Here is an 18,055-nt window from a genome sequence, read left to right on the forward strand (position 1 = left end):
GTCAGCCAGGTAACTCTTCTTGTTCTCGCAGAACTCGATGCATTTCTCTCCTGTTCTCCATCATTCATCCATCTGGCATATTTGGCAGATTCCATCACCTCCTTTGTTCAGTCTATCAGACTCAATTTACAATGAACTTCTATCTCCGAAAGTTGTTCTAGGAACAACATAGAATCCACCAGTCTCCTTCCACTGAACGTATCAAAGGCACAGGAACTTTATCTCGCAAAGGTTAAGGGAGTCACCGTGACACTCATCCTACTCTGCTGCGGGGAAAGCTTCACAACTTGGACTATCAAATATTTACAAAAGTTCACTCAGGATTTCAATACATAGGTGCAAGGGGTATGAATTCAACAGTAGATTCACAATCCAAACACATGAATCTGACTCTCCTAGCTATTCAATAACCTGAGGCTTCTGTAGACTGCAGTAGAAGAGGTCGAAGAGTCCCAACGATTCAAGGAAGTTCTTTTGGTGATACTGTAGAAGAAGTAAGATGCTATGACAGCAAAAAACATCTGAGAAGATGTACTCGATGTCTGACTTAAAGATTGGTTCCTAGAGAGCCAGTAACACAGGCGAATAGCAGAATCCAACCAGATGAAGAGCAGTCCCTAAGGCCGGGCGTCCTCTCATCTACAGGGAGGAAAGTCAAGCACTTGGTCACACCATGGTTGATGTTTTTTTAGACTGCCAGTTCCTCAAATTTCACAGTAGATCCTTGAATCCACAGTAGATCCTTCAATCCCAGGATTCTTGAATCTTGCAGTGGATCTTCGAATCCTGCTGCTGTACTCATATGGGGCATGCAGTCACAGCTTCTGGGGTCTCTGCATGGAGACAGGATTGGCTGTGCTGGTGATTGAGGGGGGTGGATCACAATTGGACAGCGCTTAACTCTTGCTACACCAGTGGGGATGATATCCTGAGTGGCAATGTGCAGATCAAGAAGTGGAATGGACAACCAATAATGCCCCCCACCAGAAGTGGATGGGAGTTGAGGTGAGCACTTGTAGGCAAGCCATGACTTAGTCAGCCCTAGGTTCAGGGTGCCCTGCAGATAGAAGCTGGTGAGCACAGATACCAAAATGGAGAGAGGTGGTTACAATTGTTTGAGTACTACAGAACATGCTTATCTGTGATAACTATATCTATTAACAGTGTGAAATGAGCACTTAATGACACTGGTGAGATACTCTTACACTAGCCAGAAGAACTCTGCTTATTTGAACTGCTGTGTGAGTGAGTCGAGCTGTCTCCCTATCCCTCTCATCTGCTCTCCCTAAAGCATTCCCCTTTCCCATTGGGAAAAACCTCGAATGCTGGTTTACATTAATTTAAATTGTAGAGGCTCATAATAGGAGTGATACTTAACAACGCTGTATACCTGTGCCTGCTGTGCAGAAGGGGACACCAGCTGTGATCTACATGGAAAGGACACTGGCCATCATCTGTTTACTATGGTCACCAGAAATCTTTTTGGAGTGGAGCAGATGTAACCAGTTAGGCATGGTCTCAAGATATGTGGGTGAATTGTGTCCCAGATTTGATATTTGTGAATTGGGAACTAGATATTATTTGTTTGATGTAGGGTGCCGAAGTGATCTCTGTTTCAAGGAGCACTGCTGAGTAATAGCGACATCAGATATGATCTGTGTGAAATGCACTCCAGGGGCCATATTATAAATTGTGCCATGCGGGGGTGTAACAGGCATGTACTCACACTTTGTGCGCCCCCCCAGGGCACAATGGTATTACAGAGGGGGCCACAGATACTTGTGTAATGCTGATAGCGCTGGTGCACGTGTTACGCCAGCGTAATCATTAGAGGGCTTTCCCTCATTTGCATGGGGGTGTGGCCTCATGCAATGAGGGAATCACTTTTGCCTAGATGCATCAAGGGTTTTTGCATTCGCAAACGGTGCGAATCGCAAAATTCGGCCGTTTGCGAATGCAAATACCGTTTTTGGGATGCATGAAGCATTTTGCCGTTTTCGCAATTTAAGAAATCGTAATTTTATTGCGATTTCTTTAATTCCGATTGCATTTAAGAAATCGCAATTTTGCGATTTCTTAAATGCAATGCATGATTACTTTACAATTGCGAATTCGCAATTTGGAAGGGGTAAATTAGCATGTAGTTGAACTTCATGCTAATTTACAGAAAACTTTCAAACATGCACTAGTTGCATATTTGAAAGTTTTAATTTACACACACACACATGTCCTTGGGTCATGTGTGTGTGTAAATTGCACTTACAGTTTAATTTCAGGGGTGCAGGGAGGGGTTCTCTGAACCCCCCTTGCACCCTTGAAATTGCATTCACATTTTGCGAATCCCAAATTGAAGTTCGCAAAATGTTAATGCCTTCCCATTAACTCCTATGGGCCTTTTGGCCCATAGGAATCAATGGGAAGGGTTTTCCTTAATTGCGATTCGCAAATTGTGAATCGCAATTAAGGAAAATTACCGAATCGCAAAAAAATTTGCGATTTTTTGATGCATAGCATTTTGCGATTTCTTAATTGCGATTCCTTAATTTTCGCAATTAAGAAATCGCAAAATGTTACAATGATGCATCTAGGGGTTTGCCTCTGCAGTCTGCACCCGTGCTGTATTATGAACACGGGTGCAGGGGCAAACATGCCTTACAGGAGGTGCACTGAAAGTGTACCACAAAAAGGTGGCACACTTTTAGTGCACCTCCTAAAGACAGCCCTCTGTTCGACCTCCCTCCCCCAGACATCCCCTGCAGGTGGGTGTAGTCACTCACTGCATCTGCCTGCAAGGGGATTTTTCTTCCCACTTGAAAGTACAGGCGAGTAACTGCCTTCCCTGAGTGCGGCGCATTCTTTGTAATATGGCACCCTGCCCTAGTTTGCACCTGACGCCCTTTTCAAAAGTGCGCTGTATTCATAATATAGCCCCAGTTTTATTTTTCATGGGAAATGGAAGCTAAATGAGATTGTGGGAGCAGGACCTCAAATGTTTTCCGTGTGGGTTGTTTCTAAATGGGGTTTTTTGAGATGGACCCAGATGTGATCTTTGTGATAGGGACATCAGATAAGGTATTTAAGAGTGTGAAAAGAATAGGATGGCACACAGCGTTTTTGTAATCCTAAAGTGTGGTGAAAACAAATATTTTAATATGATCAAAACAAATCTATACACTTGGTGATGATATTTCCAAACATTATCATTTGTGCACAATTGCAATTGCAAATGTGTTGTATATAATGGCAGTGCACTATCACACCATGCAAACTCCACAGTACATCACTCCACTTTACACTTCTTCTCTCTACAACACTTTACACCACTTCACTCTGCTCCACTCTATGTCATGTCATGCCACTCCTCGTCACTCCATGTAAGACACTCTCCGACAACGCTTGCCCCTCCACTATACTCCCCTCCACTCTACACCCTCCATTCCATTCCACCCCTCTCCACTCCATTCTACCCCACTCCACTCCTATATACCCCAACCCAATCTACCCCACTCCAGTCTAATATACCCCACTTCACTACAATCTACCCCACTCCACTCCACTCCACTCCACTCCACTCCAATCTATCATTCCAAGCTACCATACTCTAATCCATCCAATCTATTCCCCTCCAATTTCCCCCACTATACTCCACTCCAATCTACCCTATTACAGTACCCCAGTCACCCCACTCCACTCTACCGTACTCCAAACCGCCCATTCTACCCCAATCTAACTCACTCTACCCCAACCTACCATGTTTCACTCTACCCCAATCTACCCCACTCCACTTCACTCCAATATATCCCACTCAAATCTTCTGCACTCCACTCCAATATAACTCACTCCACCCCAATCTACCCCACTCTAGTCTAGCCCAATCTAGTCCACTACAATCCACTTCAATCTACTGAACTCCACTGTCCCCCATTCCTCTCCACCCCACTCTACTCCAACTTACCCTACTCCACTCCACTTCAAGCTACCCCCTATTACTACCCCACTCCAATATACCCGATTCACTCCACTCCGCTCTACCCCAATTTACCCTACTTCACTCTACCCCAATCTACCCCACTCAATATCAACCTACCTCACTTCATTCGTATCTATCCTACTCTGATCCACCCAATCAACCCCATTCCAATCTACTGTAATATACCTCATCCCGCCCTACCACAATCTACCCTGATCTACTGAGCCTCTATCTACTGCAGTCCACCCAAATCTACCCTCTTCACCACCAATCCACGCCTTTCTACCCCTTCTACCCCAATTCATCCAAATCTACACCAATACGCCCAAATCTACTCCACTCCACCCCTCCCCACTCCAATAAAAGCCTCCCTAATCTACCCCACCCTACTCCAGTCTACCCCACTCCACTCCATTCAAGCCCGCTCCACTCTACCCCATTCTTTCCCATACTCTACCCCAGTATACCCCACTTCAGTCTACCTCAGTCTTCCCCAATATACCTTGCTACAATATACTCCACTCTGCCCCACTCCACTCTAAACCAATCTTCCCAACGCTACGCGACCCCAATCTAACCCACTCTACTGTAAACATATCTACCCCACTCCATGCCACCACAATCTACCCCACTCTATGTTACTCTAAAGCAACCTACCCTACTCCACGCTATCCCAGTCTGCCCCACTCCACTCAAATCTACCCCATTCCACTCTACCCCTCTCCAATCTATCCCATCTCTCAGCGCAGCACAACACAACACTAACATTTAGCCATGCTGAGCAGCAGCCACACTGGTGTACAACATGGCAAAAACACATTGCCAAAGCCAACAGCTCTCGCATAGGCGAGACTTATTGGCTTTGCCAATGCTTGTTGTGAGAGTGATCCCAGATGTGATTTGAACTGTGCAAATGTCACAGATGATCTCTGTGAGCAGGAGGTAGGTATTTGTGGTTTAAGGAGGTGCGCACAACACGTTATATTCATATGGGAGAGTTGAATCTCACATTAAGCAACAGAAATAATTTTTTTAATCCAGTCTTCTGTTCTGCTTTACATTCCTTGTATCTGCAGGATTTCACCTTTCTTGCCTCTCACCCAGTAGTCTTACACCTGAGCTCTCTAGGGGCTCTCTTGGATATTGTTCATGAGAGACATCTATCATAAACAAAATAGAATCCACTCTGGTAGTGGTTGTGATCCCTACCATGGTGGGGAGCACACAGTGTTGTTTTAAATACTCCTCACACACCAACAGGCCCCTTGGTGTCATGCTTCATCATTGGGGTCTTCGCACCCCTCTACGGGATGCAGGGTGCTGCGACTCACGACTACGTAGGAGCACTCAAAGTGAACTATGTGTTGGTGTGTGTGAGGGAAATAAGTGTGAGTGGTGAGGTGATGAAAAGTGATGGTTAAAAGATACCTGGCTTGTAGGAGAAAAAATAATAAAAAGTTTTTATTAGGCCCTCGGCTGGTATCATTAAAAGGGTGCAGGGTGAGGTTGTCTGTTACATGTTAAGGTACGTCAACCTCAAAAGTGCGTTGACATGTTTCGGAGTGTAAGAACTCCTTCTTCAGGACGAGGATATGCACAACTATTCCCCGTACCCGAGCTTAATGTAACAACTGACTTTACCTCCAAAAAAAGCCATGCGTCTCGAGTGCACTTGCTGCCTGGGCAGCCTACTGTACGTAGTTTAGACAGCACTACATCTACACCGCAAGCCTCCCCAGCCAAGGTACTTACTAGGCGGACAAAAGTTTTCTCTGGCTTCTGGTGGCGAACCCTTACAAAAAAAGAGGAAAGCACGTGGCATACCCAAGTCTAGTTAGGAGGCTTCCAAACTTGTGAAACGTAATCCTGCCATAACAGGAAGTGTGGGAGGTTTGAAACTTGCACCTGTACCCCATAAACCCGGGTGCTGGTCACACTAATATTATTTCTATTGAGGAACAGCTATCAGGCAATTCTCAGGCCGTAACCGCGTCGAAGAGAAGTTGTTAGCGTTGATTAACCCCTTGTTCGCGAAACTGGCAGCAAAAGACACGAGACTAGCTCAAATCGAACAGCACATTTTTAATACCCCCCACCTCTTCGTGGGATTCGTTAGGAAGAATTAGTCAAAACCCCCCAGGAGAATAGACCTGACAATAGACCACATTCAAACCCAGCAGTATGTCCTCCCACCACCAGGGTAGCCCTTCCAACGATCAACCCCCTGGCAAATCCCACACCAAGTGGTACATCGGCCCACAGGGCCCTTGGGCTCCACCTCAAAGTATGGGTGGTGCCACGAACGCCCATATGCCCCTCCATCTCCTAAACAAAGCTACACCCTATACAATAGTATAGGCCAATGTCCCAGCGCTCCCAACTAATGTCCAGGAACACTGGTCTTCTCTTAAGAATAAGGCCTTACACCTGTTGAGCAATAGGACTGGAGTTGGGAACCATCTTTTTTCAGAAGTTAAGATGGTTTGAAGAATATATTGGATTGGTAAATCCCACAAGGTTTTTAGTTGTGACTGTGTGGTTTCAAGTTTCATGTCCCCGTGTCTGGTCCAGTTAAAATTGGATAGGGCAGGGTCTGGCCGCTTGAGCAAGGAAGACATTAATATACTCCAGCTGGGCTTTTTTTTATCAAACATGTGTAAATCACGGTGGGGGAGTAATAAGGGAACCTGATAATAACTCGGGCCCCTACAAATACGTGGTCCCTACTTTTAATAGATTCGAAACCTTTGGCTCACTGGAGGATATCGATTGACTTGAATCCGACCCCAGTTCCTCCAGTTTTGAGACACAGGTCCAAAGGGAGTTTTGTGTGGTCAATTTTAAAGCAGATATTCATGATTTAGAGGTTCCACTATCACTAAAGTTAATTGCTAATAAGGGAGCTATTAATGTGGGTGATAATATTGCGGGTGAAGTTAGGGACAATAAGCTTACTCAGACCAATATTCTTCCATATGAGGGATACAGGGGTCATGCTCACGTACCTAACAAACAGTTTTCATCGCATAGCATAAACCTGAGCTCCTTAAAACCGAATTTAGTATTAGCCTCCTGGAATATTGAAGGGCTAATGTCCAAAATACCATCAGTAGAATGGACAACATATATTGAAAGCCATGATGTTATGGCTTTTTGGGAAAACTGGTCTTTGGGCCATGCGTTTCGGCAGGGTTTTTTACATTTTTCTAAAACCGCGCAGGCGGGCCAGAGAGGGAGACCCAAGGGGGGCCTCACAACCTGGGTGAGACAGTCAGATAGTTTTAAGGTAGATTAACTGTGAGTTGACAGTAGGGATATTCTGATAATTAAACTACAGATGCTTAATGTCCCTTATCTGTTGATCATTAATGTCTATGCAAGAGGGCTGCCAGGTGGAATATCTTCTAGTACTGTTGCTCTTAGATACTTTTTTAGACCAGTACAAAGGCGCGTGCAATCTGATAATTGTCGCAGATTTTAATTGTTCCTTTAAACCGCTAGACATCAACAACGCAAACCTTAGCTTAGAGGAGCATGCTCAGTGGAATATCCCGCTACTGGCACTCTCACCAATTAAAAAATGGACGAAGCTGCGTTGCAGCTAAAAGTGCTATGTTTGGAACGGAGGGTTAGGGCTGTCAACGGGAGGTCTGTTTTTGATAAGCAGGGCTCGCCAACTTAATAACGGGTTGAGAAGTAGTCGTATAGACTTCATCTTTCTCAATAAGGAACTTTGGCCATCCTTAATAGACCTGGTAGTCCAGGAGCGGTCTGAAAGTGACCATAACCCCCTAGTACTTTCACTGCAGTTTAAGGGATTTTCTGTCACTGATTGTCCGGCAGCTGAAAGTGCCTTTGTAGAAGTGCAACTTAGTAATGATACTAGAAGAGTTAAATGGGCTAAATGTATTAACAAAGGGGAGCAATTGGAGCAGATGAGGCAGCTGGCGGTAAGTGCAACAGCTACCCTTCAAGGTTGTGTTGCACAAGAGGAAACTAACTCCAAGGTCATACAGGTTCAAAATGAACTATTTAACAAGCTTAAAGGCTTTTTTATTACAAAGGTAAAAAAAAAACAAATTTGGCCCCTAAGGGGGCCGCATGGAACGGGAAATCTTGTAGAGAGGCTTATAGAGCCCTAGCCAGGGCAATTAGATCTAAGGATATGGGAGATATCAAAAGGGCAAGGGTTGGGTACAAGTTAGCACAACAGGAAGCCAAAAGGGCCTCGGATGAGCAATATTGGGATGAGTTATTCAAGGCTAGTAAAGGGAGAAACATGGACACTTTTTGGTATCTTGTGAAATGGGGTAGGGGTATATCGAGTCAGGCTCCAGTCAATCACGTAGCCCTCGAACAGTGGGTATCTCATTATAAGCCCAATTCGCTATAGGGGAACAAGATACAGAACAGAACAGTTTGTATGCCCCCAGTCAACTCCACTTTGCATTTCACTAGGCAAAGTGGTAGAATTGGCGTTAAACTCAGTCCCGAGAGGCAGGGTGCCTGGGTTGGATTGTGTTCCAGCTGACCTGTTCCTGCATGATAAAGTGATCTGGGTAACATATATCCAGTTACTTGTGAATGCCATTTCCAGTGGTGCCCCCATACCAGACACTTGGTAACAAGCAGAAATCCTTCCAATCTTTAAGAAAGGGGACCTCTCCAACCCAGGCAATTAAATGCCTATAAGCCGCATTGACTGTATACACAAGTCACAGCTAGGCTGGTAGTGAGTCGAATCCAGGCCTGGATAGACAAATTTGATATTCTATCACCACTGCAGGCAGGGTTTCCCTCACATACCAGCATTATTGACCAGGTTTTCAGGTTTATTTTACTTTATTGGCGTGTGGTGATCATAAGAGGTGGTACCATTTACGCTGCTTTTATAGACCTTAAGTCGGCTTTCGATCTAGTCCCACGTACCAAAATGTGGAGAGCATTTGCGGAACAGGGTATGCCATTGGAATTACTGGCCTTTCTAACAGCACTACACAATTTCAACTTTGCACAGGTACATTGGGGACAGCAGGGGAGTGTTACCGATAGGTTTCCGATTGCAAAGGGGGTTCGACAGGGGTGCCTTTTAGCACCAACCCTTTTCTCCCTGCACATCAATAGGGTAGCGCAGTATTTTAAGAACCATCCCACTGACGCTCCTACCCTAGCAGGCATGGAGATCCCCCGGTTCATGTTTCGGATGACACTCTGATAATCTCTAGGACTCAAAAAGGTCTTCAGACGGCCATTGCTAGATTTGAGGAGTTTTGTCAGGACCATGACCTTACAGTTAATGTGGAATAAACCAAATTCATGGTCCTACACAAACACAAGATCATAAAAGATAGAGTAGCCATGAACAAAGTCACTCTAGAGCAGACTGATGTTTTTACATATTTGGGCATTACTCTAGGCAGAAAACTCAATTGGAAACCGCACATTGACCAATTGGTCCTCAAACACGCCCAACTGTCTGGTGCCCTTCTAAAGGAACAGCGTCTGTCCCATACTAAGCCTGTAGCTCCAGTCCTAAAAATATACAACTCTAAAATCAGCGCCTCGGTTTTCTACGGGCAGAATTATGGGGATTTGACAACTTAGCCCCCTTGGCGATAGCCCAAAACAAATTCCTGAGTGACATAACTGGTCTTCCCCAATAAACACCCTTGCTGCCCCTCTATTTAGATATGGTTTGTCATTTTATTGAGGAAACGGCACGATATAGACCAGTGGCTTACTGGAGAAGGCTTTGGGTTACACCAGAATTGTCCCTGTACGCTCAGGCCCTTCTCGAAGTCAGGGAGGCAGATCATATGTGTAAAATCCCCTGGCTGAGACAGGCTAAAGTTATATTGAGCGAGATGGGGATGAGCCGACTGTGGGAAAACCCTGTTGATAATGTTTTTCCCTCAAAGAAGGAATACAAGACGATGTATTGGAGCATGGTCAAAATGAAGCGCTTCTCCTCCTTAATAAGGCCGTCACTAACAAGGGAGTTCTTAGAGCTTAAACATGATACAGAGTATGAAGGGTACTGGGATTTTATCACTGTTTTTAATTATAGGAAACTGTATCACCAATTAAGAGTGGATTCACTCCCAATTAATTTGTTTGTTAGTAAATGATGTGTGACAAACCACAGCAAATGCCCCTTTTGTCCAACTCAGAATGAATCTCTAGCACATATTTTATTTATTTGCCCCGTTTATAAACTTCCTAGACACAAGTGGCTTAAACCTATTTGTTTGTCTCTCGGCATCAGCTCTGGCAACAAAGCATTCAGGTTCTTAAAAACTGAAACTGATGAACCTATAGTGATTGCAGTTGCCAAGTTTCTAAGTTGGATGTGGGCTATAAGAGCTAAAAAATGAGGTTATTTTAACTTGCTTTTAGTATACCGACCTGGTAAATTTTATTAATAAGCTGAAACTACTGTTATAGGCTTTTGCGGTACAACCATTAGAAGTTTTATTCATTTTAAAATATTTATTTATTATTCATTTAAGCACTTTATCATTGTGGATCTATTCTCACTGTAACCATTATTTTAATGTATAACCATTTAGCTTCTTACAAAAACGAACTGGATAATTATGTTTTAAATGTCAACATCTTTCATGATTTTTAATCGAAATATCGAGATATTGAATTGAATTGACTTTTTTATAAGTTAGAACAGTAAAGAAGAGGGGCAATGATGGCAATGAAAACCTTCAAAACTATAGAGTAAGAATCTGTTGAATGTTGAGAAAAAAATGATCCCCAATATCAGATTGATGAATTTATATTATTTAATAAAGCCAATTGTTTACACCAAGATAGATTAAAGGACATGATAATGGCCAAATAATCATATGTTTGAATGGTCTCCAGATGTATACCTTTAAGTGGCCAAGTAATCCCCCCAGATCTAACAAATGCCATAATTGTAGTTTGAGGTATATTTATCATAAGGCCATTTGCTTTACAATACTGGTAAACAAAACCCAAGATCCTCTGAAGCTTAAGAGGGGTCTTATTCTTTGATATGAGTTCATTGGCATGTGCCAAATGTATTTGCTGCCCAAGTTAGGGGGAAGCCATTTAAGCATGGCAACTAGGAAAATAGATTTGTCAGACATTTAGTTTAAGGTGTGGGGGGCAGGATGCAGTCCTGCTTGAAATCAGTGCTGGTTGGTATCCAATTTAATTATTCCGAGTAATTATCAATTTCTATTTGCACCCACATTAATTCAGGTAGCTTCTATATAAAATACAATAGCATGGGGCTAATATTCTGGGCTTTCATATTGATCTAAAGTTGCTTCTGTCAAACCTGTTAGAAGCATTACTAAGATTAATGAAACAGACTGCAACTTTGTTCTTTCGTACTACCTAACCAGCACATGGCTCAATAAAGGGCTTGATTTAGATCTTGGCTAACAGGTTACTCTGTCACAACAGTGACGGTTATCTCGTCTGCCGAAATATAAATCCGATTATATCTTATGGGATTTATATTTACGTGGAAGGGATGTCTGCTCTTAACTCGCCTGCCAAGATCTGAATCAGGCCCTGAATCTTCAGCTGTTGAGAGAAACAAGATCATAAGTTGTGATTAAATTAATATAAATAGAGATTGCAAAAAAAGAATTCTCGTCAACAGTTGCATCTCTGAAAGTAAGGGAGTCCACCATTCGAGCAGGTCACAAGGAAATTAATTTAACTTTGGGTGGGTGTCATTGACTGGGGCGAGCTAGTCTTTTTCACTTATGCCACAATCAGGGTGGATGTTTTTTGCTGAGTCTTCTTGGAAGATATGTCAAGAAGAGATACCCATTTGTTTTCCTCCAATTTTGGTGTATTTGTTAGTACCTTTAGACATCTATTTTCATCTTTATAATATTTTGTGTATTGGCAAATGTGTTTAATGCACAAAGTGTGAATAGCGGAGCTTTTTACTTTTTTATAGGAACATTTTATTAACATTTTGCAGGTAAATATTAAACTTTTTGCCTCGTACAGTAAGGGAATAGACACAAAAAGATGCAGTGATATCACCAAGGATATGTAATGAGTCCCACAAAATAACTCCCCAACGTAAACAACAGGTGCTATGAATAGTAATCAGATCGACAACCCATGGCATTCCCACCATTTTTCCAGACTTCAACATATTTTTGGGGCACCCCCTGGCTACATAAATTGTCTCCTCCAATTTGCCACTCCAATCCATCTTGTTTGTCCACACCTCTAGTGAAGGGGCCGCAGAGAAGGTCCAATGTTGCATTTAGCCAGTAAAGTGCCCAGGTCAACCAAAGTCCCATCCCCCTTTGGGCCCCACCAATTCATCCAAGAACCCAAGTAGAGAAATTTGCGGATCAACATCTATGGGTATACTCATCACAGCAGATAACACAGCTAAAACAGCAGGCCAAAATCTTTGTATTAAACAAACAGTGGAGGAGTACCCCCTATGGGCCAGAAAGAATTTATACTCAGAAGAGATTCCTTCAGTATCAGGAGCTTAAGGCTCTGGTTTTAGCAAAAGATTGCCCCAACCTTTTTATATTGGACAGTCATAGTCCTTATAGAAGACCCCTCACTCACCAACCTAGTTGGTGACATGCTTCATCATCGGGGTCCCACCCCATAGGCCGAGTGCCTACAGGGTGTGCTGAGACACCTGGTTACAGTGGAGCGGGTTTTTTTGATTTTTATATGTGCAAATGATAATTATGAAAAGTGTGTTAAAAAGGGTTCAAGTCTACTCACACCAAGAATTTATTCTGGAGTGCTTGGACCCTATTAAAAATATATGTTGCACCAGTGCCTATTTAGGAAGGATTAGGTGCTACGAGACGTGTGAAAAAGAATAAAAATAGCGTAGTGTGCTATGTGAATTATTTACAAGTTAAAATAGGTCTACATGTTTCAACCAATGATAGTATTATGTGGTTTTCGTCAGGACCGTGTTGTTTGAACGGGGTGGTACACACACGCTAAGGAGTGTCCAGTCCTCGTCCAAAAACAGACCATAAATAGTGGTCTGGTGTTAAAAAAGTGCTTTTTCCTGAATTCAGGAGAAAAACACTCGAAGCTGCAATTTGCGCTTCATGGGCATCGAGTTGGCCAAGACTGCAGGTATCCGTTACTTGCGGCTTCTGCTCGTCAGGCTTTTCAACCTACTTGGTTCTGCACTCGGAAATGCCCCGTGGAGTCTTGAACCCTTTTTAACACACTTTTCATAATTATCATTTGCACATATAAAAATCAAAAAAACCCGCTCCACTGTAACCAGGTGTCGCAGCACACCCTGTAGGTTGGTGAGTGAGTGGTCTTCTATAAGGACTATGACTGTCCAATATAAAAAGGTTGGGGCAATCTTTTGCTAAAACCAGAGCCTTAAGCTCCTGATACTGAAGGAATCTCTTCTGAGTATAAATTCTTTCTGGCCCATAGGGGGTACTCCTCCACTGTTTGTTTAATTCTAGTTTAGGGGACCAGGAGTTCCCACCACACATAAGACTGTGCAAACTTCCCTTACTCTCCTTTTTGTTATACACAAAATCTTTGTATCACAGGGCATTGCCACACAACATGGAAAAAATCCCACGCTGGGTTCCGGCACCTACGACAGGCCGAGTTGTCTGTCGCCCCACCCTACACAGTCGTAGAGGGGGCATATAGACCTGATGGAGGTATTTAAATTGGAAAAAGCAGGGTCTAGCTGACATGGCTTAGGTGCGTTGAGCCATGCGGCCATCACTCCAGTCTGCTTCATCCAAAGGTGCTACCCAACCCTCCCCACCATTCTTTCACCGAAAATAGTGAGGTTTGTGGGTATATGACAAGGGATCTATACATCTGGGATATCCCGTCTTTGTCCAAGGGGCCTACGAGGATTTTGTTTTCCAGGGCACTGTATTCGGGGAGATCCTGAAGCTCATCACTATGAACATGTAGGGCATGACTGAGTTGTAGATAACAATAGAATTAGGAGGATGGCATCTGAAATTCCATCTGGAGTTCTTGAAAGGATTTATATCTTGACCACCCTAAACATCACCAAGACACGATCAACCAATACAGTCCCACTCTTTGAATCCCACCAAGGAGGAAGGAGTCCAGCTTTTTACTTTTAATTCAGTCCCTTTCAACCAGGATATTGGAGAGGAATAACATGTAAAATTACTCTGAGGATAGGTGGGACTGCTGATGCTGGGCTTGTCACTAGACAGGCAAGTACAGAGACAATATTACACACGTCACCAAACTAAAAGCTTGTCAACAACATTGATCTTGTAAAGCTCTTATCTATACTATTGGGCCAGGGTCGAATTATATCCAAAGTAGCTTGAGTCCTCTTTATGGGACCATTGGTTTGGATGCAACAAATAGAACAGGGTTTGTTTCTATTACAGGCTCTTTCATCCAAGAGAAAGCAACATGCTGTAAGAAAATGGTTGCTATCAAAGCTATAGATGAATGTATAATCATAGACTTGGTCAGAAAACCAGCCAAAGACACAAGTATAGTCAAAGAAAGCTCAGGGACCACAGAGAGATATATGGGTGAAGTCAAGAGTTGGATCCAGTGGGGATCTGTCTTTCAGTGATCTCTGTAACGCACTCAAAGGTTCAAAGTAGAGATCTTCGCCACTGGGCTCATTTCTGGACCTAAGAAACACAGGGGGGCGAAGCCAAATAGATTGTTGCAGGCATAGAAATTAACATCAGAGTCTTATGTCCCAAATAAATACCAGTTGAAATCACCTGTGAACACAGTAGGAAAGTGTACATATTATGAATGTAACACATTTACATGCAAGGGGATCACGTGTTCATTTGATGGGAGTGAGACCTACATTTAATAAAAGAAAAGATACAAAAAAAACCCTTAATATTGGTTGCACTTGAAATGGGAAAATTGTTATAACTGGGAACTAAACCAGGACCAGTGCACCACTTTCTCACTGTAATGAGCCCAACTTTACACTGTTCATGGGTTGAGGGCACAGACCTGATGCCAAAGACAGTATAACCTTCAAATGCAAATAAGAGATGTGCCCGCATTCCTGCAGACATGCAAAAACATAATTCAGAAAGAAGCTGAAGGAAGATTTCATCCTCTCAGTTTTCTGTATGTCTACACAAGTCTGCAATATTTCATGTGCACATATTTGATAACCATTCTTGTGTATAGGTGGTGAATTTTTATTCAAGAATCCCACCAGTACAATTCAAGCTGGTCCAGGTGTCAACAGCCTAATCACTCGTTCTGTTGTTCAAAATATCTATTACCTCTCAGATATAACTGATGTGTTTAAGTGATTCACTATAGAAGCATTATAAAGACTTGAACTAGTAATGGTACTGAATCATGCATGTAGTGAGTTTTGGTGAAATGTATCCATAGTGCTGGACGTCTGTGCTCCGACGCCATTACATCACATGCGTTTTAAATGCGCATGCGATGTAATGGCCCACGTCGTAATGTGTATGCGTTGTTACATCGCATGAGTTGTAACGCATGCGACGTAATGGCATGCGTAGTAACAGCCGCGTTGTAGTGGCTGTTCCCCGTTTCGGCAGGGTTTTTTACATTTTTCTAAAACCGCGCAGGCGGGTCAGAGGGGGAGACCCAAGGGGGGCCTCACAACCTGGGTGAGACAGTCAGATAGTTTTAAGATAGATGAACTGTGTATCGACAATAGGGATATTCTAATAATTAAACTACAGATGCTTAATGTCCCATATCTGTTGATCATTAATGTCTATGCAAGAGGGCTGCCAGGTGGAATAGCTTCTAGTGCTGTTGCTCTCTTAGATACTTTTTTAGACCAGTACAAAGGCGCGTGCAATCTGATAATTGTCGCAGATTTTAATTGTTCCTTTAAACCGCTAGACATCAACAACGCAAACCTTAGCTTAGAGGAGGATGCTCAGTGGAATATCCTGCCACTGGCACTCTCACCAATTAAAAAATGGACCGAAGCTGCGTTGCAGCTAAAAGTGCTATGTTTGGAACTGTTAGTGCTATGTTAGGGCTGTCGACGGGAGGTCTGTTTCTGATAAGCAGGGCTCGCCAACTTAATAACGGGTTGAGAAGTAGTCATATAGACTTCATCTTTCTCAATAAGGAACTTTGGCCATCCTTAATAGACCTGGTAGTCCAGGAGCGGTCTGAAAGTGACCATAACCCCCTAGTACTTTCACTGCAGCTTAAGGGATTTTCTGTCACTGATTGTCCGGCCGCTGAAAGTGCCTTTGTAGAAGTGCAACTTAGTAATGATACTAGAAGAGTTAAATGGGCTAAATGTATTAACAAAGAGGAGCAATTGGAGCAGATGAGGCAGCTGGTGGTAAGTGCAACAGCTACCCTTTAAAGTTGTGTTACACAAGAGGAAACTAACTCCAAAGTCATACATGTTCACAATGAACTGTTTACCAAGCTTAAAGGCTTTTTTATTACAAAGGTAAAAAAATCCCCAAATTTGGCCCCTAAGGGGGCCGCATGGAACGGGAAATCTTGTAGAGAGGCTTATAGAGCCCTAGCCAGGGCAATTAGATCTAAGGACATGGGAGATATCAAAAGGGCAAGGGTTGGGTACAAGTTAGCCCAACAGGAAGCCAAAAGGGCCTCGGATGAGCGATATTGGGATGAGTTATTCAAGGCTAGTAAAGGGAGAAACATGGACACTTTTTGGTATCTTATGAAATGGGGTAGGGCTATATCGAGTCAGGCTCCAGTCAATCACGTAGCCCTCGAACAGTGGGTATCTTATTATAAGGCCGAATTTGGGATGTACCATGTTACAACGCATACCGTTACAACTACCTACTGTTACAACGCGACCATTACAACGCATACCATTACAACGCATAGCGCTTTGAGGTGCTGGATAGTGGTAAGTATAATTTACTATTCTAACTCCAGTCCCCGTGGACCCTAGGGAAGGTGTTGGATAGTAAATTATACTTATTCCCTATCCTAGAGCGCCCCCCAGCGCAATGCGTTGTAATGGTATGCGTTGTAAAAGTCGCGTTGTAATGGTAGTGCGGAGTAAAAAATGCGTTGTAACAGGTGTATACCCCGAATTTGCTATAGGGGAACAAGATACAGAACAGAACAGTTTGTATGCCCCCAGTCAACTCCACTTTGCATTTCACTAGGCAAAGTGGTAGAATTGGCGTTAAACTCAGTCCCGAGAGGCAGGGTGCCTGGGTTGGATTGTGTTCCAGCTGACCTGTTCCTGCATGATAAAGTGATCTGGGTAACATATATCCAGTTTCTTGTGAATGCCATTTCCAGTGGTGCCCCCATACCAGATACTTGGTAAGAAGCAGAAATCCTTCCAATCTTTAAGAAAGGGGACCTCTCCAACCCAGGCAATTATATGCCTATAAGCCTCATTGACTGTATACAAAAAGTCACAGCTAGGCTGGTATTGAGTCGAATCCAGGCCTGGATAGACAAATTTGATATTCTATCTCCACTGCAGGCAGGGTTTCCCTCACATACCAGCATTATTGACCAGGTTTTTAGGTTTATTTTAATTTATTGGCGTGTGGTGATCATAAGAGGTGGTACCATTTACGCTGCTTTTATAGACCTTAAGTTGGCTTTCGATCTAGTCCCATGTACCAAAATGTGGAGAGCATTTGAACAGGGTATGCCATTGGAATTACTGGCCTTTCTAACAGCACTACACAATTTCAACTTTGCACAGGTACATTGGGGACAGCAGGGTAGTGTTACCAGTAGGTTTCCGATTGCAAAGGGGGTTCGACAGGGGTGCCTTTTAGCACCAACCCTTTTCTCCCTGCACATCAATAGGGTAGTGCAGTATTTTAAGAACCATCCCACTGATGCTCCTACCCTAGCAGGCATGAAGATCCCCCTGCTCATGTTTCGGATGACACTCTGATAATCTCTAGGACTCAAAAAGGTCCTCAGACGGCCATTGCTAGATTTGAGGAGTTTTGTCAGGACCATGACCTTATAGTTAAGGTGGAAAAAAACAAATTCATGGTCCTACACAAACACAAGATCATAAAAGATAGAGTAGCCATGAACAAAGTCACTCTAGAGCAGACTGAT

General features: G+C 43.3%; 1 protein-coding gene across 1 annotated transcript in view; it reads left to right on the forward strand.

Moving 5' to 3' along the window:
• The window catches only part of LOC147684821 (cytochrome P450 3A21-like), a 242,933-nt gene that overhangs the window by 23,259 nt on the left and 201,619 nt on the right, over positions 1-18,055 (forward strand). The window lies entirely within an intron of this gene.

Source organism: Lissotriton vulgaris, chromosome 10 (genome assembly GCF_964263255.1).
Source record: "Lissotriton vulgaris chromosome 10, aLisVul1.2, whole genome shotgun sequence".
Lineage (NCBI taxonomy): Eukaryota > Metazoa > Chordata > Amphibia > Caudata > Salamandridae > Lissotriton > Lissotriton vulgaris.